The sequence below is a fragment of the Rattus norvegicus genome, chromosome 19, assembly GCF_036323735.1.
Source record: "Rattus norvegicus strain BN/NHsdMcwi chromosome 19, GRCr8, whole genome shotgun sequence".
NCBI classification, from domain to species: Eukaryota; Metazoa; Chordata; class Mammalia; order Rodentia; family Muridae; genus Rattus; species Rattus norvegicus.
The window spans coordinates 53,474,537-53,502,315 of NC_086037.1; the positions used below are offsets into that span (position 1 = coordinate 53,474,537).

At 45.3% G+C, this 27,779-nt stretch overlaps 1 protein-coding gene and 1 non-coding gene across 5 annotated transcripts in view; both read left to right on the forward strand.

Annotated features, from left to right (window-relative positions):
• Positions 1-27,779, forward strand: part of Zfhx3 (zinc finger homeobox 3) — a 1,006,519-nt gene that overhangs the window by 685,391 nt on the left and 293,349 nt on the right. The window contains exon 1 of one of the 4 annotated variants that reach the window (XM_063278048.1): positions 795-811. The exons of the other annotated variants lie outside the window; for them this stretch is intronic. The gene's annotated coding sequence lies outside the window, so the exon portion shown is untranslated. Of the gene's footprint in view, positions 1-794; positions 812-27,779 lie in introns of those variants that run through there. 4 annotated transcript variants of the gene reach the window in all.
• On the forward strand, positions 9,566-9,638 carry Trnat-agu21 (transfer RNA threonine (anticodon AGU) 21). The gene has a single exon. It is a non-coding gene; the product is annotated as a tRNA-Thr (tRNA).

Sequence of the window (27,779 nt, forward strand, 5' to 3'; positions counted from 1 at the left end):
CTCCTAATAGCGACACTCCCTCTGGGCCAAGCATTCAAACACATGAGTCTATGGGGGCCATTCTTATTCAAACTACCACAACGGTGTTTGCCCTAATTTTTTTTTCTTCCCCCTCCACCAAAAATTTTCTACTTTAATTATAAGGGTTAGCCTGGAGTTTGACCTCAGCTCTTTAAATGCACTGATGACAGCTAATCCCTTCCATAAGACGCATTTCCGGAAAAGCCTGGAGATAGATGTTTACAGGCTGAGCTGGGATAAGAAAAGCCGGTGGCATTTAAGGTGATTGAAGCACTGTGTGTCCAAGTCCTGAGAAACAACTACAGCAGGGTCCGGGCATCTATGTTCTGGAATTCTGGCCCTCATCTTCAGAGAGTAGAATCACCTTCATACTTAAAATATTAAACCAGCTACCTAAAGGAATGAAGTCTGTCAGCATTGTTAAGTGACACACGAAAAATTCAAAATAATCTGGGCAAACTTCTCTAGTGCACACAAGAATACGGGGTGAAAGGGGCCTGTGAGAGATAGGCAGTGTGTATAAATATGTCTGTGCACACATGCACACCCCAACACACAAACACGGGCTCACATATCAATGTGTATCAGTAAACAGAATAAATGCATTTCTTCAGCATGTAGAATTGACAAACAGCACGAGGGTGGTCTCCTTATTAAAACAATTATGAGAGCTATTGCTCAGCTAAATGACCTCACAAAGGCTCAGAGCAAAGACAGACCAACACAAGATGCTTCTGTGCCACAAAGGATTGCCTCTCCAGTCACCTAGGGTCCACGGTCGCCACATCAAGTATGTATGGGGAGAGGGTAAGGCTATACCTAGTACATCACCAAATAGAATGTAAGTTAAGTAATGTGGTGGTTTGAACGTGAAATGTCCCTGCTGTGGGCTATTGTGGACACTTGAGACCCGGATGCTGGTACTGTTTTGGAAGTCTGTAGAATCTTGAGGACCCAGTGTCACTGGAGGAACTGGAGCATCAGAAGGAGACCTTTGACTTTTTTTTTTTTTAATCCTACTGTCTATTCTCTGATTCCTGACTGTAGACACAATGTAAGCGGCCACCCCACAGCCCCACCATTATTTCTCCCTTGCCATGGTAGATTATATAGCCTCAGACTATATTCCCAGATAAACCCACCCTTCCTTACATTGCTCTTCGCTGGGTATTTGGTAATAACACCAAGGAACGTAAGCAGTAAGCTAGGCACAGAGGTACACGCCTTTAATGCCAACACTCAGGAGACAGAGGCAGGTGGATTCTGTGAGGCCAGGCTGACCTACAGGCTGGTTCCAGGACAGCCAGGGGTACAGAAAATCTTTAAAAAGAAAAAAGTAAAGAGTAAAGTTTACCAAAGAATAAGGGCATTGCTGTAATAAACTTGACCATGTGGTCCTTGGGCTCTGGACTGGCTTGTGAGGAGAATATGGAAGGGTTTGAAGCTGCAGGCTAGGGAACTCCTATGATGCTATGAGCTCACTGGTCCATTCTGATGAGAGCTTGTAAGACCAGAATGCTGAGAGAAATTCAGAGCACAGAGAACTAGCTCATGAGATTTCAGAGACAAGGATTCTATTGCGAACTGAGCTAGAGACCACTCTGTTACACTCTGGCAAGAATCTGACTGCATTCTACCCATTTCCTGAGGATGTGCTTGAAGCTGAGTTCAAGAGGAAATGTCAAAACAGAGTAACTTTCAGGTTGGGTCATAGTTTCTGCTTGGTCCTCTTGCATGGGCCAGCATTGAGAGACAGCAACATGTGGACAAGTAGACAGGTCAATGGGGACAAGTGAGTGAGTGAGTTCAGCGTTACAGACAAGAAGGCGTGAAAGCGACTGCAGTAGTTGTAGAAATTTGTACCACTGCTGTTCATAGTGCTAAGATTGTTGGTGCGCACTACTACGCCTAACTCGATTCTTCCTCTCACCAAGTTGCCAATGCTGGCCTTGAACTTGCCATCCCCTGCCTCCTGGGTTATGTGGGATCAGTAGTCTGTGTTACCAAACCCAACAGGAGTTCCTTTTTGCTTTTTAGTTTTTCGGAGCCAGCTTTTCTCTGTGTAGCCCTGGCTGTCTTGGAACTCGTTTTGTACACCAGCCTGGCCTTGAACTCACAGAGATCCACCTGCCTCTGCTTCCAAATGCCGGGATTAAAGGCATGTGCTATGACTTCCAGCAGGAAATAATGTTTTTAATGTTACTATTAAAAACAAAACCAGGCTGGTGTTAACTAGCCCACTGCACCTCAGAATTCTCTAACCACCTCTTACTGGATGAGGAATTCCCTCATTTGATGGCAGATGAACAGATAAATGCTGTGGGGCTTGAGGACCAGATGCAGAAGAACATTCCAGGCAGGCTCACTCCCAGTCGAGGTTTATAAGGCAAGAAAAGCTTGAAATGGTAACAGTTCAGCACAAATCCTAGCCACATTTTTCTTTTCTCCCCATGGAGAGTGTGTGGATGTGACTCAGACAGAGATGTTGTCCTCAAGCCGGTACTTAGATGCCTGCTGTTTATGAAGGATTTAAGCTGAAAGCCAGTAAACAAAAATGGTCAAGAAAATGTTCTCTGGACCTGGTCTACCTGAGTTTTAACGCCCGTGTTTTCTTTACAAGCTGTGTGACCGTGGGAATTCTTTCAACCTCTCTGAGGGTCACAGTTTCCATTTATAAAATGGCAATAGATTCCTCACCAAGATGCTTAGAGAATTACAGTTAATCTGGGCAGAGATTTTTGTCATGCCCACGGTTAAAAAGCATTCCGCACACCGTCATCTATGTTGCCCTTGCTGCTTTTATGCATGTTCTAGAAATTATCCATGATCGGGGTAGGCTTAAGCAATGGGCCAAACGACAGACTACAAGCAAAGCGAGTAGATTTGGAAATTTTGAAACCCAGTCCTCCACGTCAATCGGCAAAGATTCAGGTATGCTGAGTAACAAGCGCACCCCAAAATGTCGTAGTTTTATTCTGTACAGAAAATCCAGTGCAGTTCCGGGCATCTACTTGTGTAATTTACTTCAGGAAGATTCCACTCATCGTCACCCACAGGAAGGTTTGGATCTGTGTGGGAAGCCAATCCTAGCACTCTTCGTCCATGGAAGAGGCACACATCACTTCCTATAGTTCGCTGGCCTCCACAAGGCCCATAGTGCCAGCTAAGCCAAGAAAAAGACGGATCGGTTCTGCTGAGCACACAGAAATTCAGAAAGATAAGGTATCAGTGAGTATCAGACTTCCCGAAGTTTGTCCCCTGATGACCTACAGGGCTCTGTTCAGCTTCTCTCTGTTCTGGGACCTAGCTGCCATTGCTGTAAATGCCTGACATAAAGCCACTTTAAAAGAACGGAGAATTTTTTGGTCTTGGTTTTGGTTTGCTCCTGCTGCTGCCACCGCTGCCGCCGCTGTCCCTCCTCTCCTTCTCCCCTCTTCGCTCCCTCCTCTCCCCCAACCTCCAATTCTCTTCCATAAGTTTGAACTGTTCAGTTGGCTAAGTGCATTTGGGTCTGTAGCAAAATTGACCATCACCACAGGAACCCATGGGGCGGGAACCAACTCACCTCACTATAGCCGGCTCGGGGAGGAAAGAAAGACAAGCATTTTCTCCTAAGTAATCTTTCTAAATAATTTTTTCTTTTATTGAAATTTGATTGTTTTTAAAATACAGTATATCTTGATTGTGGTTTCCTTGCCCTCTACTCCTCCAAGTTCCTCCCCATCTCCCCTCATAGCTGGACCGTCCCGCTTTCCATCTCAGTAGAAAACAAACAGGCTTCTGAGGGATAATAATAGCATAGAATAAGATACACACATCAGGATAGGACAAAGTGAACTGAAAAAAAGGCGCCCAAGAAAAAGCACAAGAAACGGACACAGATGCAGGGACCCACCTGTTTGCACATCCAGGAACCTGGTAAAAACACAAAACTAGAAGCCTACACACACACACACACACACACACACACACACCACACTTACCACACACACACACCCCACACACACACCACACACACACACACCACACCACACACACAGATACACACCACACACACCACACACACCACACACACCACACACATACAACACACACACCACACACACACACCACACACACACACCACTCACACCCACACCCCCCCACACACACACCACACACACACCATATACATACCATACACACACACATACACCACACACACACACGCACACACCGCTCACACCCACACCACACACACACACGCACACACACCACACACACCACACACCACACACACACCACATACATACCACACACACCACACCACACACACACACACACACACACACACACACACAGACATACACAAAGGATCTATAGGGTAAAAAAATAAGAAAAACAAAGAAACTAAATAAAAATAGAAATAAAAGATAATTTTTTAAAGGAAACATGACATGACATAAAGAGACAAGGAATGTCCAAGGTGAGATCGAGTTAATTTTCTTAGTTCTGGGCCTGTAGCCTACTCTTTCGAATAGCTTGTTTCGCCTGTGAGACTCCCTTGGAGAAAACTGATTTTTCGTTTACAGGTGGTTATCAGTTGGAGATGGCTTCTGGGTTAGGGACGGGGGCAGGTGTCCATGTCTCGTTTCGGCTCTAGGACCTGTCTAGTGCTGACCTGAGAGGTCCCTGAGCATACTTCGTCAGTGTCTGTGAGTTCCTATGCGCACCAGTCCAGCTGTGTCCAGAACACCTTGTCTCCTTGGCGTCATCCATCCCCTCTGGCTCTCACACTCCTTCTGCTTCCTCTTCTGCAGAATTCCCTGAGTCCTGAGGGGGGGGATGGATTTGATGGCTATTAATATCCTCCTGAAGGACACGCCCCCATTGACCGAACCTCTTCCACTAGGTTCCACCATCTCCTCATAGCAAACGCCAAGCTGGTGGGCCAAGCTTTCAACACAGCAAACCTTTTCGTGGAAGGTCCAAACCGGCAGCTAAGCTTCCTGTGAATCAAGTTGTCCTCTAGTGCCATGAAGCCATCCCAACTGAGGCCAAGGCCTCTCACCCTCCACCCAGGGTTCTCTTTTCTTGCCCATCACCAGATCCAGGACCTTACCTGTCCAGTCCCTGAGCTCGTTTGATGTCTCAGTTTGGAAGCAGAGCTCCTCCAGCAGCTACCCAGGAAGGCTCTGGCCCCCCAAATATTTAGTTAGCAGAGAATCCACTAAGTGGAATTGACTTTTTATCGGCTTTGCTCTGCACAGCTGCCACCAGCGAAGGCCGTTTCCTTCTTCCCTCTTCTCCGCCTGTCAGTTTGCTCCACATTCCTATGGGCAGCCTTTGGCTCTGATCAATACTAACTGCTGTGTAACAGCTCACGCACGGCTGCTCTGGTTGGCATCGATCAGACCTTTCTTCCAACAGGTAGTTGGCTGTTTGAGGCAATGAGTTGAGATAAACACCTACTTTTACTTCAGGCTAATTCATGTTGGGTGGATTTCGAGAAGGCTCTGCGTCGCGTCCCTTAGACAAGCGGAAAGCCAGACATCAAGATGGACTCCTCTGGAGCATAAGCTCCTAGGAGACCTTTCTTGTTCACTCTCCACTCCCCCACACACACTTTTTTTTTCTCCAGCCTTTGTATTTTGTTAGTGCCACTTATGAGAAAGACAGCAAGACTTGGGACATTGCAAAATGCCACTTCGGGAAAGGTGTCAGCTACCCCTCCCTCTCTTTTTAAAGAGATTCGTCCTGTGGGAAACAGGGCTGCTACAGGGGCAGTGTTACCACCAGGTAACAGACCTCCAGCTTCTCCAGGATGAACCTCCAGCACTCCAAGCCCTGATCTTCAATACGCAGGGGATTGGGGGAGGGGGCTTAGAATCCAGGCCTATGCTGATCCAGGCCCCCAAGTGAATTTGCCCAGGAGCAAATCTGGTGAAATGGACCTCCATTGTGCAGCCCGTTGAGGTATGTGTGGGCAGGGCAATCGCGTGGTATCCACTTTGTAACTAGAAAACACATACCTCACCTACCCACCCCCAGCACCAACATGCCCAGTAAATGTGGCTGAACGTCACAGCCGATGCCCTTCCCTCACTTAGCCTGTTGCATGGGTCTGAAACGACTTGGTCTTTTTTTCTCTTTGTTCAGCCACCCTGGACCCATGACCTCATCAGGTCCAAGTCCCCTGAAGCCTTTGTACTGAAATTCCAGTGTCCCATCCCTCCATCTTACTCAAGCCCTCGTGGTTCAGTGCTGTATCCTCTGGCTAATTGCCTGGCTTTCAGACTCTCCCTGGTTTCTTATTCTCACTTTGCATTCAGGTTAACCTCCTAGAATTCTGTTGGGAATGCTTTTCCTCTGAACTTCCAAGTGATTCCACCAACTGGCTTTCAGCTCCTTCTATTGAGGGGAACGGGGAGGTATCCCAGTATCACTCCACACCCCAGCACGAGCCCTGTGCTCTAGCCCACCCACCTGATTTGCTGTTTCTTCTACATTTGTTCCAGCTTTTTATCTGGGGGTGGGGGGCGGGGGATGCCTCGATGCCTTTTAGGTCAGCCTGGCTAGGCTAACCCTAACCCATTAGGCCTGTAACTTCAGCCAAGTGAGCCGACCTCTCCCTAGCTCAGTTCCTCCTCTATTAAATGAAGATCAGAATAGTACCTGGCTGAGAACAGGGGCACACATAGTTAATCCCAGCACACAGAAGGCAGAGCCTGGTGGGCCTCTGTGAGTTCAAGGCTAGCCTGGTCTATATCTATCAAACACCAGGCCAGTTGGGGCTACATAGCAAGAAAAGAAAGAAGAAAAGTAGGAGAGGGAAAAAGGACTAGGAGAGGAAGGAAGAGAAGGAGGAGGAGGAGGAAGAGGAGGAGGAGGAGGAGGGGGAGGAGAGCCTATTACAGAGTGGACATGAGAATTAAAAATTGAATGTGGTAGAGCACTTACTTAGAAAGCGCAAGGCCCTGGGTTCGGTCCCCAGCTCCAAAAAAAAGAACCAAAAAAAAAAAAAATTGAATGTGAGTGAAGTCTTTGAAGTGGTGCCCGCACACAGTATATTCCATGGATTTGCTCTTTCTTCTATATTTCTATTATGTTCCTCACTACAAGTCACCACTGAGCATACAACTTCTCCAAGGATAGTCCATTGTTTTCCTACACACACACACACACACACACACACACACACACACACACACACACACCACACACAACACACACACACACACGTGCTGTATGTGTGTATATATGTGTATCCGTATGCTTACATATGTGTGTATGTATTGTGGTATGGGGATATGCATGTATGTATATATGTATATATGTATTATGTGTATGTTTGCATGTATGTATATATATATGTGTGTTATAAGTGTATGCATGTGTGTTTGTGTGGTATGTGTGGTATGTATGTATGTGTGTATGGCATAAATGTTTGTGTATGTATGTATATATGTATGTGTATATTTGTGCATGTATATGTATGTTTATGTATGTGCGGTGTATGTGTATGCATGTGTGTTTGTGTGTATGTGTGTGGTATGTGTGGTATGTATGTATGTGTGTGTGGTATGAATATTTGTGTATATGTGTATATATGTTTACATATGTATGTATGTATGTGTATGTGTGTATGTGTGTACATATATGTATATGCATGTATGCAGATGCACATGCTCCAAAGTCAACATCCAGCATCTTCCTCTATCCTTCTCCAGCAAGCTTTCTTAACCACTGAGCCATCTCCTTAGCCTGCTTTACTAGATTGAAACACTGACTGACTACCTCCTATTTGTCCCAGATCTCCTCCCCCTCGCCCTCTGCCTTGCCTTTTGTCACAAGAGGCTGGCCTCTCTGTCCAGTGATCTCCAGTTGGGTTTGGCCAGTGAAGCACAAGCAGGAAGAAGAAATTATGTCAGAGTACAAGGTCAGGGCTCCTGCCAAACAGCTTCTTCATCCCACAGCATCTGGCTGCAGCATGTCCTCAGCTTGGTTTTTACACACGTGGGTGAGAACATGACCCAAAGAACTGCACTCTCTCCATGGTCCTCTGCACCACGGCCATACTTTAGTAGGGCCCTTAGCCCCTGGACGATCTCTGCTCAAAGCACACTAGTCTGTATATACTACACTGGCTGACACCGTTCTCATTACAGCCCTGTGAAGGATGTGGTGTCACATTACCAAAGATATTCAAGGTCTCCCCATCCCGCCCAAGTGCTGGGCCACATCTACTAGGCTCCAACACCCACGTTTTTCACCACTGCATGCTACCATATGAACCCTGAGCCTTGTCCTCCATGTGGCGATGTTAGGGGATGGAGACTTTGTGACAAACTAGGTTACAAGGGTGGAGCCCCCATGAATGGGATTAGGGCTTTTATTTAAAACAAAAAGCAAACCAAACAGACAAAGCAGAGAACAGTTTGGTCCTTCTGCCATAGGATAATACGATAGGAAGACAACGTTATGGTAGAAGCAGGCAGGTCTCTCAGTTCATGGCCAACCTGTGCTACGTAGTGAGTTCCAGGCTAGCCAGGGATATAGAGTGAGATCATATCTTGAAGGAGAGAAGGTGGGGGGAGGGGAAGAGGAGGAGGCATTACCTATGGAATAGGTAGGGTGCCCTCACCAGGCACCAAGCCTGCCAAAGCCCGAGCAGGATAAACATTCAGTTAAAGAATCCCAGTGCAGCAGGGTGGCTCGGTGAGTGGGGTGGTTTGAATAAGAATGTCCCCACGTGTGCTGTGAAGTGTCAAGAGCCCAAGCCTGGCTCTGCGTCTTTCTCTTCCCACTGCCTGCAGATCCAGATGTAGAACTCTCAGCCTGCATGACATCATGCTCTCTGCCATGACCTAAACCTCTAAAACTATGAGCCAGCCCCGGTTAAATCATTTCCCTTTATAAGAGTTCCGTTGGTCATGGTGTCTCTACAGAGAACACTGACTAGGACAGTTGGTAAAGGTATTTATTTCCCAAGCCTGATGACCCACGTTTTCTCCCTGAGCCCACATGGTAGAAGAGAGCCAGCTCCCAAAAGTTTCCCCTGACCTCCAAACATACACTGTGATGCATACTCATGGATACACCCTGAATGAATGACTGTAATCTTCAAACAATATTAGAAGAGGGGGAGGAGAGGGGGAGGGGGAGGAAAAGGGGGAGAGGAGAGGAGGAGGGGGAGAGGGCTATCGAGAGGATACCTAAGTAAATAGGATGAACTGGCAAAGCCAGTTGACGTCTCTGTGGCCCATGCTGTGTACCTTTGACCTTCAGCCTGCACACATGCACATGTGCGGGGAGAGAGAATTCTACGGCTAAGTTGTAAGGTTCTATGTGAACATCCACACCTGTCAGAATGTGGGGTTTTTTTTTTTTTTAGTTTATTTTATCATGCCAATCCATTCCAAGCAACAAAAATAACCCAAATTTCGATTGCCTAGCAAGCACTGGTGACCCCGGGTTCAGTCCTAAGCCCTGCAAATATTTCAAACAAACAGGCTGGTGACCAATCAGCGGGGAATTTGGTTTCTCAAAAACCTGGAATCAGGGGTTGGGGATTTAGCTCAGTGGTAGAGCGCTTGCCTAGTAAGCACAAGGCCCTGGGTTCGGTCCCCAGCTCCAAAAAAACAAAAAAACAAAAACAAAAAAACAAAACAAAACAAAACAAAAAATCTGGAATCAGACATTTGGACTTCAACGAACCAACCAAGCTGGTGTGTTCCCTACACTTCCCATCTTCTGTCCCCTCCTGTGGAGACTGTGGAGTCCACAGTGAACAAGTTCCCTGAGACTTTTTTCGTAAGAAAAGTCCTCCCCCATCTCTCATGCAGTGCTGAGACTTCGTAATCTCACTACCTCCCTGGCCCCAGACTGGAGGTTAGGTTTTGATACATGAGTCTGGGGAGAAAATAACCATTACACAGAACACATTTGAAATGGGAAACATGCCTTCTGGGGCCTTAAAACAATCAGTTATTTAGGCTATCATTCTGTGGTCTGGAGGTTGGGGCTGGGCTCAACCAGAAGGTTCCTCTGCAGACGGTGTGCTTGCATGAACCTGCTGGTTCCTGACTTCTTCACTAGGTGTCTACCAGCTGATAGGGCAGACCCAGGTCAGGTGTCTCTGGTAGCTAGCAGGCTATCGTAGACTTCTTTGCGGTGGTGGCCAGACTCCAAAGCCAGTGGAAGAGCATCAGCCCTGCACTTCTGAAGCCTGAGCTTCTGTGAGGTTTTCCTCGTGTCCCAAGGATTGAATCCAGAATCAAGAACTGCCAAAACCCGCCCCACCTCTTGGTGGAGGGAACTGTAGAAGGCTTCCACATTGCCTTAATTTTTTTCTCTTTTAATGCTACTCCATGGAACACACTTTTTCTGGAAGGATCTACAGTCTCTCAACTTCACATTCTCCACCTTCATAACTCAGAGAAGCCACCTCTGTTTTGTGGTAGGGTAGGAGTAGGGACTGTCTTTTTAATAGTTCCGTGAACATCTGACTGAAAATAATTTTTAAAATGTAGCAGGAGGAAGTGGAATTTTTTTAAAACTGGACTTCAACTGAAGTTTTAAAAGAATCTTTCTTTTCTTGAGTTGCCTCTCCCTTGTTATAAATTATAACTCCACCCAGTGGCACACCACAGCCAGCCAGTCTCTCCTTCCCACCCCTTCCAAGGCATTACTGGCTTGGCAATCCATCTCAGCTCACACTGTAGAAGAGACCAAATGTCCACTTCCTGCTCTCTTCACCCCCTCCCTTTTCCCTCCACCTGTGAGGCTCACCCTTTGCTCACTCCTGCTCTGCAGGGCTCTGGTGACCCTCCAAGGAGCAGGAGCTAGAAAGACGTATGTGGCATAGGGTTGCTGTCTGTATAGCCCCACAGCACACAGTGGGTCAGAGACCTAGCCAGAAAAATTTAAATAAAAGAGAACATTTGTCTTAAAGACAATGTGTAAGAAATCACATTGAAAGACACTTGTGACGCTGGCACAAACAGTTCAGCGCATGAATTCATTTCACAAGTACTTATGGAATATTTACTATGGTCCATGTCCCTTATAGCCTAGTGAGAGAGACAGATACTTGAGAAGAATTTCAATTAATGAATGTCAGTTAATGATTCAAGTGAGTGCCTTGTAAGGCTATTTGGTGGGCACTGTGCCTGGCATGGTTGGCTGAGACTTTTCGTGAGAATGTCACCTCATGTGGGCTAGCCCAGTGCTGCCCAGTAGAAATAGAGTATGAATATATATATGTATGTATATCTATATATGTGTGTGTATATGTATATATGTATATATATACACATATACATATATACATACATATATATCTCCAATGTATATTATATTATAAAGATATATATCTTTAGATTTTTTCAGAATATTACAAAAGTAAAATCAAACAGGTAAAAATCATCTTAATGGTTCATTTCATTCCACTCAACATGTCCAAGATATTGCCATTTTCACTATGCAATTAATATAAAATTATTAATGAGATGACTTACATTCTTTTTATTGTACCATCTTTGAAATCCAGCTTATATTTTACACTCATAGTCCGTCTCCACTTTAATGCCAAGTTTTCAACAGTTAAAGTAAAATGTAGTCCCTACTGAAGCAATTAAGTTGTGTTTAACAGAAACATATTTTATATTGCTTTGGTTTAAAATTTGTAATTGAAATGAAATAAAGTAGAAAGATTCAGTTACTTACCGGCATTACTCATCGATCAAGTACCTGGGCATACGTGTGCGGCCACTGGGAACCAAACTGGAGATCAGGAGTCCAAAAGGAAAAACAGATGGATGGCAAAGGGAGAGGAGATAGGGAAAGAAGACAAGAATCAGTAGGGATAAAGGCCCACAATGCCATATCGATGCGGAAACACTGGGGTATCCTGAAAGTGAAGACCTAGTATCCTGAAAACTCAAAGGCCACCAAAGCCATCCTGGACTGGTGGCTTTCTGGTTCTTGTCTCGTAGGTTCAAATAATTACATTTACTGACCACAGAGGGAAATTTTTAGAAAGAAATTTATTATAAATCCATAGGCAGGACAGAGAGAGAGAGAGAGAGAGAGAGAGAGATCCTCAGTAACTCAGTAAGGCTCTTAGGAAATAGGGCATAATTGAGGTGCTACAGGGCTTTTAAAGGACTTACGAGAGAAGCTGAGGTAAAGCACAGAGAGGCGCAGAAGCTGGTCAATCCAGTCAGCCCAGCCACAAGGCATCCAGTCATGAACTGGAGTAGCCCCCAGGCAGGGATGCTACTTAGATGACAAGCAGGAACAGACTCTCTCCTGGCTTTCCTGGCCTCTAGGACATTCTCATACCTGTTGCTTTGGGGTCCCTGCCCTACTGTTTCCTGTTCTCAGTATGGAGTTTGGAATTCTAAACAGTTGCACATTTTTATGACACAGAAGCAAAGGCTAATGGCAGCCAAGCGACCAGGGATGGCCTGGTGGTAACTTCTCCCATAGCTGGGGTCCATGCCTGCCTGACAGCAGACAAGTTGAGGGTGGAAGAATCCATGTTTGGAGTGTGGTTTAGGAGGATTCGTCCACTGTGGCAGGAAGGCATGGCGGAATTCATGGCAGTGGGAGCCTGGGGCCGCTGGTTCATATTCGGGAGGGTCAGGAAGAAGATTTGGTTGGGACCAGAAGCAGGAGTGAACTATGATGCCCAAGACCTCCATTGACCTACCTTCCCCAGCTAGACACCCAGTTCCAGATGGTTCCACAACCTCCCAGAGTAGTGCTGCAAACTAGGGACCGAGGGTGTAAAGACAGGGACCTGTAAGGGACATTATATGTCCAAACCATATCAGACAGGATAAGTAACAAAAGAGCTGCTTAAAAAGCCTTTAAGTCTCCAAAAGAATTACAAGCCACATGTTTTATAAATATACACGCAGTATTGGGGGTCAATTAGGCACAAAAAGGAATTTTCTAGAACAGTCCCCTCTGCAGCTACCGAAAACCATAGCAACACACCCACCTTCTTGGTATCCCAGGCCCTGTAAGAAGTCGTCCGGGATAAGGAAATTTGTTTTAAGCAAAACAAAGTATAACGTAAATGATGTATGTGCCTTTAACATAACGCTATCAGGGGGCTGGGGATTTAGCTCAGTGGTAGAGCACTTGCCTAGCAAGCGCAAGGCCCTGGGTTCGGTCCCCAGCTCCGAAAAAAAGAAAAAAAAACAAAACCATAACGCTATCAGAAATTACCTCCGCCAGGTTTCAGGAGGGTGCTGACCAGCCTGGGACTCCTTGAGCATCTCAGTCCGGTGTCTCAATGCGGCGTCTGGGTTTGTGCTTCTCCGGTTATGTAAAATGGTCAGGATTGCCTCTGTACTGTTCACCTAAGTCAGATTCCTGAAAATTAGCCGGCCTGGCCATCCCAAGACACAAAACCCACCCCTAAAGACATGAGTGTGATTGCTGACTTAAAATATGCTGCCCGACTCAGATCATTCGGGGTTCACGGCTGGCATAGACCCTGACTATGTCATTTATCGTGACTAAATGGGGACGTTGTCATTTGGAAAAACTGGGTTCTGTTAAGATGGGGGTCTGTGTGTGGGGCGGTAAGCAACACATCATCTGCAGCCTGCCTCTTTGTCACCTCAGCATCCATCCATGCTTAACTGCAATAGAAGCCTTCACCAATGTCCACGACCACGTGAAAATCCGTGCCACTCAAACAAAAAGAACCAAGGAGCTTATAGATGCTGTGCCCTCCGCAAACCCCATCTTCTTCAAATTCAAACATAATTCCTTATGGCCCTGTGACCTGTGGTTAAATTAGGTTGTCTAGTACTGATATCCAGGCATAACAAAGAAAAGCAGACCGCAGATAGTAACGCCAACAATAATAAACTGTGTGAAGGAAATAGGAAATGGCGAGTTCCACATACTGGACAACAGGAGCCAGTAAACCTCCTGGCAGCGGGTAGAATTCTGGGCACACAATACAGACCAGGAAATATCATCTCCGTTGATTTGTCCTTCATGAACATATTTGAGAGAGGCGCGCTCTCTGGGGACAAGGTCACTTTGCTTTTTTGAGGGTGTCTGTCTGTCTAGGCTCCTCGGATTGATTACGAAAGGCTGGGTGTCGTGGGGCTAGGAGTTTGTTTAATGGCTCTAGAGGCTGGAAAGCACCAAACAAAAGAAGATGCTGAACCTGCACGGTGCCCGCTTCCTGACTGGAATGACTCTTTCCCCTGTACCTTACTTTACAGCAGGGGCAGTAGAAGCCTCTCAGGCCTCTGATACGACAGTATTTATTCCAGTCGTGAAGGTCGTTCATCACCTGATCACCTCCCCAAAGACTCACCTCCCAGTGCCACCACCATCAGCCCAGGGGTGAGGATTTGAACCTGTGACTTGTATATGCCCAGTGTAGAAAGAGGAGCTAGACGTGGTCCTAAAGGCAGCCCGAGATGTTAGTTACTGCAGGGTCTTCTTGGCCTTTCTTCCACAGTGCACGTCTCAAAATGTAATAGGGTTTGGGCTTTCTGTTTTTTTGTTTTTTGTTTTCCTTTTTTTAAGATTGTATTTATTTATTTATTTAATTTGTATGAGCGCACTATCGCTCTCTTCAGACACACCAGAAGAGGGCATCGGATCCCATTACGGATGGTTGTGAGCCACCATGTGGTTGCTGGGAATTGAACTCAGGACCTCTGGAAGAGCAGTCAGTGCTCTAATCACTGAGCCATCTTGCCAGCCCTGGATTTTTTTTTTGTTGTTTTTTTGTTTTTTGTTTTTTCTTCTTTTTAGGTTTTTGTGTTCCTAGACAACTCTACAGAGCAATAATCAAAACCAGAGGGTTTGATTGGTCATATGTTTTAAAGCTAGAAGCTTCTACTTTCCAGCAAAAGCTCCTATGCTTTGTCTGTCTCCCCAGACTATTTATTTTCAGGCCTTAAGGACTCAACCCATAATGTGAAATGAATGTTACTTCATGATCCAATGTACAGTTAATTATGCATGTGCTGTGCATAATAGAACCAAATCACAAACTTCATGCTACAGAATTTACCTGCAATGTATGTGGCTCATGGAAGATATTTTGTTCACTTTCACTTTTAGTAATTATCCAATTTATTTTTATATATTATATATGTTTGTATAGCATACATTTATAATTTATTTTATTACTTTTTTATAATTTGGGGATTATAATATAATTACAGCATTCTTTTTCACTCTCAACCCTTCCGTGTATACTCCTGCTCCAACTGAAACCCACGGCCTCTTTTTCTTTAATTGTTGTTACGTATGCATTCCTTTCTAAGCCAGCACAATCCCTAACTACATTCTAAATATTTGTCTTTATGCTCACAGGTCCATTTTTAAAGATCAGAGTGAAAGAAAGTAAGCTGAAACTGGCCACTGGTCACGGTCCAGCAGATTGATCTGCATCACACTAATGGGCCACACCCTGGTGTGATAGCACTATTCTGTTTAGGCCCCTCCCCGCATTTTAGCATCTTCTTCAGATGAACTTTAAACAATGGCCCTGAGCAGAGAGGTTTGGGGTTTTTTGTAATTCACCTTTATACCACTCCCAGACAGAAGTTTGCAAAACATCTACTTCCTTTTCTGTGCATAGTTAGGCAGCCCAGGAAACTGAGAAGACAGAGGAGTCTTTTGCTGTATTCTGATCTCACAGGGGACGTAGAGAGTGGTTTGTTCAAGGCCATCTTTAAATGTACAGTGAGATGAGAGAGAAAGGAAGAGAGAGCCCACAATTAGCCATTTCTAGATGTTGTATTTAAGATGGAAAATGCAATTTTCAAGCTCTGTATGTCCCCAAGTCAGAATTTTTCAGTCATCCTGCAGGGTAGACACAGGCTACAAGTCTCTCTTAGCAAAGCCCTGCTTCTTTCCCTTTCTGCCGGACAAACAGGCCACATGCAACCTGTCAGAGATCCTCATTACAACTCAGCAGCAATGACCATCTCATACCAGCATCATGAATACTTTCCACCAAATGAAGCTGTGGTGGGCACCCAGACTGCATTCCTAAAGATAGATAGATAGGTAGATAGATAGATAGATAGGTAGATAGATAGATAGATAGGTAGATAGATAGATAGATAGGTAGGTAGGTAGGTAGGTAGGTAGGTAGGTAGGTAGGTAGGTAGGTAGGTAGATAGATAGATAGATAGATAGGTAGATAGATAGATAGATAGATAGATAGATAGATAGATAGATAGATAGATAGATAGATAGATAGATAGATACCACACCTTCCCTTGCCTTGTAACCAGTAACAGAACCGTCCAGCTAGGTCAAGCGGCAGTCATGGCCTTCTCCACTCACTGCTGTCCCTGATCTCACAGTCCTTCCGAGTTGATGCTACCCTTTCTCGTTCTGAGGATTAGCCCCACTTCTGCCAGCCATCTTCATCTAAGGAAGATACCTTGAGGAGAATTAACTTCCAGCCAATCCCTGCTCATGATCTCCTGAGGATTTTTAAGGCAACACTTCTCTGGAGTATTTAGACTCTGTTAGGTGGAAGCGATCCCCAGGACCCTAAAGGTATTGAGATTGATGCTGACAGTGAAGGGGTAGGGATGGGAGCAAACCTTTAGGAGGGACATGACCCTGGGTTTAAGTGCTGGGTTCACCACGAATTATGTAAACTTTCTATGTTCCTATCTGTCTTTATTTTTCTAGAGTTGGTGCTGACAGTTCAGGGATTGGCTTCTTAATTGGTAGTCAACAAAGATGGCCTAGAGAGAGAAGCCCAAGGTACATCCTCTGGGAATCTGGACTCCTGTGGAATAGTCACAGCCGGTCCCAGGGTATCACAGAGGGGACAATAGTCACCTTTGGTCTATGAGCTCCTCCATGATCCCAAACAGGCTCACCATTACCATGGGAAGTAGAGCTTTGCTCCTTACAAAAAGCCCCAAATAAGACTACCCAATTTTATTTTAATGATTTAAGGTATGGTTGACAAAGAATACTAAAAATTCACTTCAGTAAATAAAATTCTAACTTTTCGTCAACCACGTTGTGAAGTCACTACCAAATGTTCACAGAAAATAAGTCACATTAAAAAAAAGGGGGGGGGGTTGGGGATTTAGCTCAGTGGTAGAGCGCTTGCCTAGGAAGCGCAAGGCCCTGCGTTCGGTCCCCAGCTCCGAAAAAAAGAACCAAAAAAAAAAAAGGAAAGGAAAGGAAAGAGAGGGCCGGTGAGATGGCTCAGTGGGTAAAGGTGCTTGCCACCAAACATAAAGACCTAAGTTCAATCCCCGGAACCCCACAGTAAAAGACCAGGCTCCTGCAAGCTGTCCTTTGGTGTCCACCTGCATGGGAAGAACCTCATGTAGCCTAGGATACCTCTGAAGCTACTTTTGTTTGTCTGTTGGAAAAGTGGTATCATATAGAAAATCCATTACGCTGGAAGTAATTTTTAAAAGCAACTCAACCATACAGAAAAACACTTGATTTAAGCCTGGCGCTTTTCAAACATCAAAAGGGACACATGTTTTACCCTATCAGTAGGAACCAAGTCTGGGTTTGCACCCTCTTATCTCTTCTAGAACGTTCCTTCCTGTGCATCTGTAGCAGCTCTTGCCTCTCTGCCTCTTTTCAGTGGTTCAGAGTGGGTGTGTGTGATTATAGCCTGTGATGTTCTTGCCTAAGTATAATTGCTTACATTAAAGCAGCACCTTAGAAGATACCTCATTCCCCAGGCTCTAACGTGGACACGGGTGTGGATAGACCGGCTCATATATCTCACGGGTTGGAATTTTTAATTTCTGGGAGGCAGCTAGATGGAAGCTAGCAGAAGCTTTCACATTTCCTCGGGCTTTTTGCTACCCCTCAATTAGAACTCATTCTTAATTTCCCAGCCCAGTTTATTAACCTTCGGGATATGGTGAAAGATCCCATCTCGTTCCTTCCTAGAAGTATAAAATATCTTTTTTCTCCCTACCCCCAGCCTCCTGGCCTCATAGCCACTCCTGTTTTTTCTTTTCTTTTCTTTTCTTTTCTTTTCTTTCTTTCTTTCTTTCTTTCTTTTTTCTTTCCTTCTTTTTTCTTTTTTCTTTTTTTTGCTGTTGCCACTCCCATTTTCTGTTTAGTTTTTGTTTGTTTAGTTGAAATTTTTGCCTTTTTTTTTAACGTATTCACTTTACATCCTGCTCATTGCCACTCTCCCAGTTAACCCCTTCCTATAATCCTTCCTCCCCCACCCATCCCTTCCCCTCTGAGCAGGTAGGGGCCCCCCTGGATGTCCCCTACCCTGGCACATCAAGTCTCTGTGAAGCTAGGTTCATCCTCTCCCACCGAGGCCAAGCAAGGTGGCCCAGCTAGAAGAACATATCCCACAAACAGACAACAGCTTTTGGGATAGCCCCTGGCAACAGCTTTTGGGATAGCCCCTGCTCTAGTTGTTCGGGACCCACATGAAGACTGAATCGCACATTTGCTACATATGTGTGGGGAAGCCTAGAAGGAACCTCCCCGACTCTCTTCCCCTTCCTCCCTCCCTCTCCCCCTCCCTCCTTCCCTCTCCCTCCTTCCTCCTCCTTCCCCCTTCTCTTTCTTTCTCTCTCTCTCTCACACACACACAGAGGATAGATAGATAGATAGATAGATAGATAGATAGATAGATGGATGGATGGATGGATGGATAGATAGATAGATAGATAGATAGATAGATAGATAGATAGAAAGAAATAATTTTCAAAAAAATCTTCTAGACTCCAGTTTTCCTATCCTCAGAATGGAGGCTGGTAAGTGGTATGATTCAGCTATGCCTTGAGTCTTTTTCGTTTGAGACAGGGTCTCATCTAGTCCAAGCTGGTATCAAACTTCCTGTGTAGCTGAAGGTGGCCTTGACCCTGTCACTGCCTCCCAAGTACTGTGATGTGTGCCACCACCATGCCTAGCCTAGGGGGATGTTTTTATAGCTCATGGCCTCAAAGCTTGTAGTCTGTGGTCAGCCAGATCCATCAGTTGAGCTTTGAGTGTGGTTGAAGGCCACATCAGTGCGGATGCGTGCAGGACCCGCTATGACATTCAAAGCACTTCCCCAGTGTGTTTCCTTAAGCCAGGACATATATCTTAAGGTTTCCACCACAGCCCAGCATGCGAGTTCCACCAGAAGTTCTGTGCGTTAAAGGATTGGTACATTCTGTAGTGATGGGATCTAGAAGAGACAGGGCCAAGTGGAAGGTGGTTAGATCAGGAGTATACCATCCTTGGAAGAGATTAATGCTGATCTCCTGCAGGGGACTGGCTCTCTTGAGAATCGCTTGTTATAAAACAAGCCTTTCTCCTCCTCCCGGCACCGCTTCCATAAACGTTCCTGCTGTACTAATGCTGTCCTCTGCAAGGCCTTCACCAGAGTCGAGCGGATGCTAGCATCTCCCTCGTAAACCTTCAGAACTCTGACTAAGCCTCTTTCAACTGTACGTTACCCAGCCTCTGAGACGTTGGTACAGCAAAACAAATAGACGGGCACGGTAAATGCTTCTCGGGGATTCTATGGTCGGATGAAATAGCAAATACAACAGATGCTTCAGATGTGTTAGACTCACGGCGAATATTATTTCCCTTTTTGCCACCCATGCAATCCTCGAAGTCTTATAAAGATAAATAAACGGCCTTGGCAGGCAACTTAGGAGAACACAGTGCTTCATGGATGGGATTCTGGAGAGGTCGGCGTCTCGGCCAGCCAGAGCCTGCAGGTCAATTTTCATTCTGCATGTGCTGCAGCCGATGCTTCGGCTCTTTAATGTTTAAATAGTGCCTGCTTTCTTGGAGCTGGCATGCTTGTTAGACCTCCCATTAGTGAGCTTATTTATTTATTTTTAATTTCACTGGCCATGCATAGAGCATTCTCGGGAGGGGGGAGGAAGGGGAGAGCAAAGCAGGGTAAAATGAAAATGGCCCTGAATGCTAGCAGAAACCCTGGCCTGTCCCCAAGGTGACAACCGTTTGGTATGCCTTCTCTCACATTTTAATTCACGTGCCTATGCCTATAGATTGTTTGTGACTCTGGGCATGAGGTGCCTCCCTGCTGTTTCCAGTTGTAGTGTTGCCTGTTTCCTTGGTAGTTTGAAACGCTCAGAAGGGCTCACCTTTGTCTATAACTACACCTCCAACCTGCCTTCTCCAGATGTCTCGGGTGTATTCTGCCACCTTCCCGTTAAAGTGTGCCCTGTAAAGGAACGGGTGCTGTCTTTTCCGTTTCTTTACTGCTTAGATCTCTGATACATTACCTCTCATGCAGGGATACTTCACTAAGTTAATAATGAGAGCTGGGCCGAGACGCAGGTCCGTCATCTCAGACACCAGGAAAGCTAAGGTAAAAGATCGAAGTCCTGTGTGGGTTGCAGAGTGAGTTCAAACCCAGCCTGGGGAACTTAATGAGATGAGACCCTGTCTTGAAATAAGAAATAAAAAGAGGATAGGGTCTAGAGTTTGGTGGCGGAGGTCTTGCCTTGGCATGCTCAAGGGACAGTTCAGTCCCTGGTACAGAAAAACATATGACCACTGTTAGATGTTAAGTGTGTGGGTCCTCCATGTGTATCTTTAAGCACCCCTTACTGATACACAGGCTCCACCATCTCCTCCATTGCAAGCTGCAGTCATTGCCTCTCTGCCTACCTTGTCACATCTGCATACTTCTCCGGTGAGACTCCTAAGAGCCAGAATTGCCGGGACAAGGAAGGCTGCCTTTCCTAAATAGTCAACATCTCCCAAGAGTCTTCCGAAGGCTGTGGCGCCAGCTTACAATCCTATTAATAACACCTTTTCCTCAGTGGCTTTTTGACAACATGTTTCCAAAATAATCGTGTGTGGCTTTTTTTTTTTTTTCTGTTTTGATTTTGGAGAAAGAGGAGGACAGGCAATAATTAAGAGGAGTAAAGGGGGAGGGGCAGTGCAGAAATTCATTCGTTCATCCATCCAGTCATTCATTCATTATCCATCCATCCATTTATTCATTCATTATCCATTCATTCTTTCATTATCTATCCACCCATCTATCCATCTATCCATCCATTCATTCATTATCCATCATCTATTCATTCATTATCCACCCATTCATTTACTCATTATCCATCCATTCATTTATTCATCATTCATTCATTCATTCATTATCCACCCATTCATTTATTCATTATCCATTCATTCATTCGTCTATTCCATCAATCAGTCTTTTTTCCTGTCATTGATTTCTTTCTAGGCCTGGTTCTAAATGCTGAACACATAAGACAGACAGCAGGTGCTGCTTCCCCGAATGGATTCATAGACTAGATGTAAATTGCAAATTCTTAATTCTAAAGGTACAGCAGCAAAAAGACTCCTGCCAGGCAATGAAAGATATAATCCCAACTTAGTCAGGATGGGGGGGGGAGCCATAAAGAAAATTTTAAAGTTTTTATTATTTTTAATTAATTTGTTGTACACACACACACAGTCGCAGGACAGTTTGCGGACTCAATCCTCTCCCTGGGATGGAGCCAAGGGCTTTGTGCATGTTAGGCAAGCACTTTGCCAACTGACCCCGCCCCCAGCCCCAACTTGAAGGTGCTTGATGACTTTTGAATTCGGCGAGCACATCAGCGAATGAATATGTTGACATTATGGTTCCTGACTTAGTGTCATGATATTCTCGACCTTAGACATGTGCATTGAAGTGTTGAGGGTAAAATGCACGTACTTTTTCAACCTGAATCTTAAAAGGTTCAAAGGATAGCAGATTCCTCTAACTCAGAGCCGGCCAGTGGCACAACCTGTCCTGAGAATGGTCTGCGTCTGCTCTGATGACGAAGTAGCCAGTCACCATGTACGGCTCCCAGCACTTGAAATATGGCAAGCGCAAATTATTCACTTTGTTCTGCTTTCAATGTAACCTAGCCAGCAGCCGCCATGTTGGACAGCATAGAGGTAGACAGGCCTAAAGGGAAGATTAGCAAGCCCAAGATATAATTGGTGATCTCCTTCGAAGGGTGTGTGAAAGTCTTCATTTTTCTTAGGCTTTCTCTCAGCATTTGCATGTCGTATTTAAATTCCATAATAAATATGATGCCCTCAGAAGGAAATGGACATTCAAGTGTTATCGAGACATCGTTTATTATAATTAAACTATCACAACTTAGTGAGATTATATTGGACTAGAGGTAGAACACAGGAACAGGGTGCTTGCTTAGCATGTGCTAGGCCTTGGGTTATCATAGCTTCACGACTGATTAACCAGCTTAAAATGTGTACTCGGGAGCTGGAGTTAATATTATTAAGCTGGCTCGATATTTATGAGAAATTACTGCTCTTACGGGGGACCCATGTTTGGCTCCCAGCACCCTCGTTACAGCTTATAAACACCTGTAACTCCAGTTCCAGGAGACCCAATACCTAAGCTCTTGGCTTCAACAGGACCTATATGTGCACGATGCACATAAACTCAAGCAGGTTCACACATAGACACTTCCTTTCAATTTGTACTATCCAGGGATCAAGGAGAGGGCATATTCAGGATGTGGAAAGCATAACCTTTTGAAATGTAACTCAACTATAAAAATACTTGTACAAGTACATGAGAAGACAAAACACACAAGGTTATTCTCTGCAGCTTTATTTGCGGTAGCAGGAAATTGGCAGTGTTCGAAATGTTCAACAGGAAGACGGTGGTCTGATGTATTTTGCTTAGCTCTCATTCTGGATTACTCTAAATCTCTCCAACAGACTGAGGCTAATGTGTAATGCCATAGGAAGATACCCAAGACACCTTGGCAGGGAAGGGAAAGGAGCAGTTTACCTAACAAAATGTCCACCCATGTTCTCCAACTTCAGTATGATTCAGCTTGAGGACCCATTTTCTTTTTTAATTGAATGGCGGTACAAACATGTGCCCATGTGACCTTTCTAGACTGCTCTCTCCCTTCTGGCACAGTATTCAGTACTTTGCATGAGAGAGGCAATACTTTATTGTCAGATCGGCTGGCTCTGTGTTGGACAGTCCTGAGCGTGGGCCCTGTGAGTGCTCTGAGCATGTTTAGGTAGACTAAGAGGCCAGGTGGAGTAGGACCCATGTGTAACTCTAGACGTCTGGAAGGGGAGGCATGGGCTAGGGTATCATGAGTGTGAGTCCAGACCTGGCTCTGTGATGAGAGGGCGCAGAGGAAGTCTGGGAGGGAGGGAAGACTAATGGATGCTGTTTGTAGATTTCATTCATTCTCGACCTACAGTATTTTCAGCTTACGACAGTTTTTTTGGTTTTTGTTTTTAGGGTCTAGCCCCCATTGTAAATGTGGTGCATCAAAAGTATGCCTGTGTTTTTCAGTAGAAAACTGAAACTAACACACACACACACACACACACACACACACACACACACTCTTTCACCCATGCATACTCCTTCAGGCACATCCACGCACATCTGTATGTAAAGAAGGAACTTTCTGGGAAAACACAGGTGAAACAGTTACCATTCCATTCTCAGAAACTCCTAGGTGCCTGTGGAAAGCCCACCCAGCACCATTGTCCAGTCATCCAGCTGACTGTGGAGGGTCCCCCCTGAGGTACCTTGTGGTATAAGTTCAGGAAAGCCTCTGAGCAGCCAAAAATATCTCCACACCAGTGCTTGCCAACCAGTTCGTTAGCTGCACCTCTGAGCCCAGCTCTAAGGAACCATCCCCTCCCATGGCCTGCAGTTCCAGCCTCCATAATAGCCAGTCCCCTCCCCACAGGCCACCAGGCCTGCAGGGCAGGCAGGGTCATTACTAAATTCCAATGAAGGGAGTGTTTGTTATTGTTGTCGGGTTTGATGCTGGTCCCAAAAGGACCTAATCAACAGGTAATAAGACCTCCTGGGAGCGATTAGAATCAGATTTAACCCCCTTCTAACCGCAGCAATGAAGACAGCAGTCACTGTGCCCAGACTCTGCAGAACTGGTGTGACCAGGATAGCCAGGGAGGCCCTAAAAGACATGCTCGTGTGTAGTCTGAGAAGGGAAGCTAGAAGAAGGACGGGGGTGCACATCCAGGCTTGTTCCTCCAGTAATATACACCTCCTCGTCCTCCTCTTTACCTCCCTCTCCTTCACTGTCCTCATGGTTAAGTGTACCCTGTGCCAGATACATAGGGTTCAAACATGAGTCCAAGCCAGGCAAGGCAGCTCATATCCATAATCCCAGGACTCGGGATGCCAAGGCAGGACAAAGGCAAATTCCAAGCTAGCCTGGGCTACATAATGAGTTCCAAGCTACCCTGAGCTTGGAACTTAGCCCTTAGCTCTTTTCAGTAAGACCTTGTCTCAAATAAATCATTAAGGGCATAGCACACAGCCCTGCTTTTAAGCTGCTCTCTGAGTGGGAATAGAGACATCGATACAGCAGGAGTTAAGTGCAGGCAGATGTGATAAGCACGCATCACTGTACAGAGAAAGATGGAGACAAGCAACATTGTAGAGTGGATCAGGAAGGTGTTCTAGTAAAGGCAGCATCTGTTGTGTGTCTGTGACAGTCGTACCTTTTGCCTGGAGTTACAGGCTCTACACTTCAATGCCCATTTCTACTATGAGTCACCTCTGAAGTTCCTTGTCAATAAAGTCGGGTACATTATACATAAAAGTGATTAGTCATCTTTTGAAATATTTCAGTATCTGCTTTTGATGCTTTATCATTACTCATTAACCTGCTAACGGTTAGTTGGAAAGTTAGGTCCATCATTAACAGACCTGGACAATGCCTGAGAAGACAAAGGTGTGATGACCCATGTAGAGACCAAAATCGTTACTTAACTGTCACCTGACAACACTCTTGGACCCCGGCACAACAAACCTACAGAAGCATGCTAGCATTAGTGTCAAAGAGCAGTAGATTAGTGTTTTAAGGGACCCTGTGACGAGTGACAAGGACTAGGAGATAGCATCAGAATTACCCAGGCCCAGTTGGCCCCCACGTTTTCCAAGTTGTACAGAATTGCAACAGCCACTCTTTTAGTGTTGTGCAAGATTTTGCGCATTTTGCGAAAACTATCTGCAAATGTCACTTTAGCTGGGTCAGCTGATTTAACCAGACCCCAGAGTACAATAAAGAGAGTGAAATAGGATGGGGACATGGCAGCCAGCGCTCGGCTCAACCTTTTAAGTCCTTTGAAGATCATTTGCCCAAAGAGGAGGAGAATTTGTACACTTCCAACTTGCTTAACCCTGGTATCATATCCTACTGGAGCAAAAGTCCTGAAGACCAGAACCTGAGCCCTACAAATGCCACTGTACTTCTGAAGTCTTCTCAGAGATGGTAAAAGCTTTCAATGGAGAGAGAGAAAGAGAGAAAGAGAGAGAGAGAGAGAGAGAGAGAGAGAGAGAGAGAGAGAGAGAGAGAGAGAGAGAGGTTCATTTCTGCAGGTCCTTATTTACAATTTGACTAGTCCTATAAACCTTGGCACCAAGTTGGTTAAAAGGAGCCAGACAGGATCCTTACCCCTACTGAGTCCATGCTATAACTGAAGAGAGGCAGAAACTGTTGGAGCACCAGAAGGAGAGTCGGTTGTTGCTGAGGCTTGGAGAGTTGAGCTCCAAGATGCTCGAAGACCCCCTTAACGTGCTAGTGTTGAGGCAGCCGGGGAAGCTTCAGAACAGAGTAGGAGGGATGATCTGTTGTGGTTCAGCCTGGTGTCCCAAGAAAAGGAGAAAAGCTGAGGTGGGGGATGGTAAGTCCATATACACAAGGACAAGAGGAGGGATGAGGAAGTCAAGAGAAGATTGGATCCAGGGAAATCAAGATCATGAGGGTCTTGAGGGTCTTACAGGTGTAAGCCATGAAAACTTGACTTAGAAAACATGAGGCTCTTGTTGTTGCTGTTGTTGTTGTTGTTGTTGTTTTGGGGTTTTTTGGTTTTCTGTTTGGTTTTTGGGTTTTTGTTTTTGTTTTTGTTGTTGTTTGGTTTGTTTGGTTGTTGCCTATGTGTATGGGTGTTTTCGACAATGCGTATATTTGTGTACTATTTGCACGCCTGGTGCCCAGGAGACAGTACAGGATCCCCTGGAACTGGAGTTACTGACAGTTGTGAGCTGCCATGTGGGTGCTGGGAATAGAACATGGGTCCTCTGGAAGAGCCCCCAGTGCTCTTAATCACTGAGCTATCTCTCCAGCCCCAATGTATAGTATTATTAGTTAACAACAACAACAAACTAAATCACAAAGACTGTCTAAAAATAAAGCCTCCCAGGATATAGCAGAATAAGAGTCCATGTCACAGAGCATGGCCAATGGCTGGGAGGAGCAAACGGGCAGTTCAGCATTCTCTTCACTCTGACTCCTGCGTTCTCTCCTGCACGCCAACAGTGGTCCAGTGACGTTTGGGCAGGTGCCTGCCTTCAGGAAGTTCACTGTCAAATGACGGAAACAACTGTACCTGATGTGTGAAACATATGATGCTGGAATAGAATGAAACTCCAGCAGGACATGTAGAAGGACAGACATGGGGAGGAGACAGTGGCCAAGGGAAGCTTCTGGAAGCAAGGGACAGCTGAACTCTGTGAAGAGTTAGCTCGTGAGGAGAACGCAGAGTCTAAACCTAAAGCCAGCAGAGCCCACACGTTTTGTTTTGTTTTGTTTTTCTCTAGAAGTCCTTTCTGTCTCTATGCTTTTACTTATTCTTAATGTTTTAGATTCATTTATAGATAGATAATTAAGTACATAGATATATAATATAGAGATAGAGATAGAAATGATAAAAATAGAGATAGTGTTTTTCTTGTATACGTGTGTGGTGGTTTAAATAGAAATAACTTTCATAGACTCATGTGTTTAAATGTTTGGCCCATATCCCTGTGGCATTATTAAGTAGCATTATTATGAAGAGGTGTGGCCTTGTTGGAGTAGGTGTGGCCTTGTTGGAGTAGGTGTGGCCTTGTTGGAGGAAGTGTGTCACTGTGGAGGTGGGATTTGGGGTCTCTGAAGTCTTTGCGCTCAAGCTAGGCCTTGTGTAGCAGTCACCTTCTGCTACCTGTGGCTCAAGATGTAGAACTCTCAGCTCCTTGTCCAGCACCATGTCTGCCTGGAGGCCTCCATGGTGATAATGAACTAAACCTCTAAAACAATAAGCCAGTCCCAATTAAAAGCTTTCCTTTATAAGAGTTGCTGTGGTCTCAGTGTCTCTTCTTTAAAGCAACACAGTTGTGCACTGCCCGTGGAGGTCACTAACTTACTTGGAACTGGAGTTGCAGACTGCTGTGGGTGCTAAGAACGGACCTCTGGTCCTCTGTGAGAACAGCAACTGTTCCTAACCACTGAGCCATCTCTCCACGCTACTAGATCACTAAGCCCATGAACCATAAGCTAACCTGCCTTCACTGGCAAATATACCAGCAGACAGTTCTGCGTGGGGGCTGGGGGTGGGGATCAGCATTCTCTTTTCCTGACCAACTGGGCCAAATGACTGTATTTGAAGCCAGAGGTGGCATCCAATTTCAAGTGTGGAGGAAACTGAACATACCACACTTCCCAATTTTCCCTTCCAGCATCTGCCCTTCTGAAGACCTCTTAGCACTCCAAGGTGAAGACGGGTTCACTTAACCCAATATAAAATTTTACTTTGTCTCAGTGGGCCTGGCCATTCCTTCTTCCATGGCATCCAACACCCATAATTCCAGAGAAACAGTGAGCCATGAGACCAGGAGGTAGAGAAGCGGAATCGGGAACTCTCTGTGAGCTTGAGGTTTGGACTAAATGGTTAAATTTCTGGCCTTGGCTTCTACATAAATTCTCTTAGTGTCTTTCAGAACAACC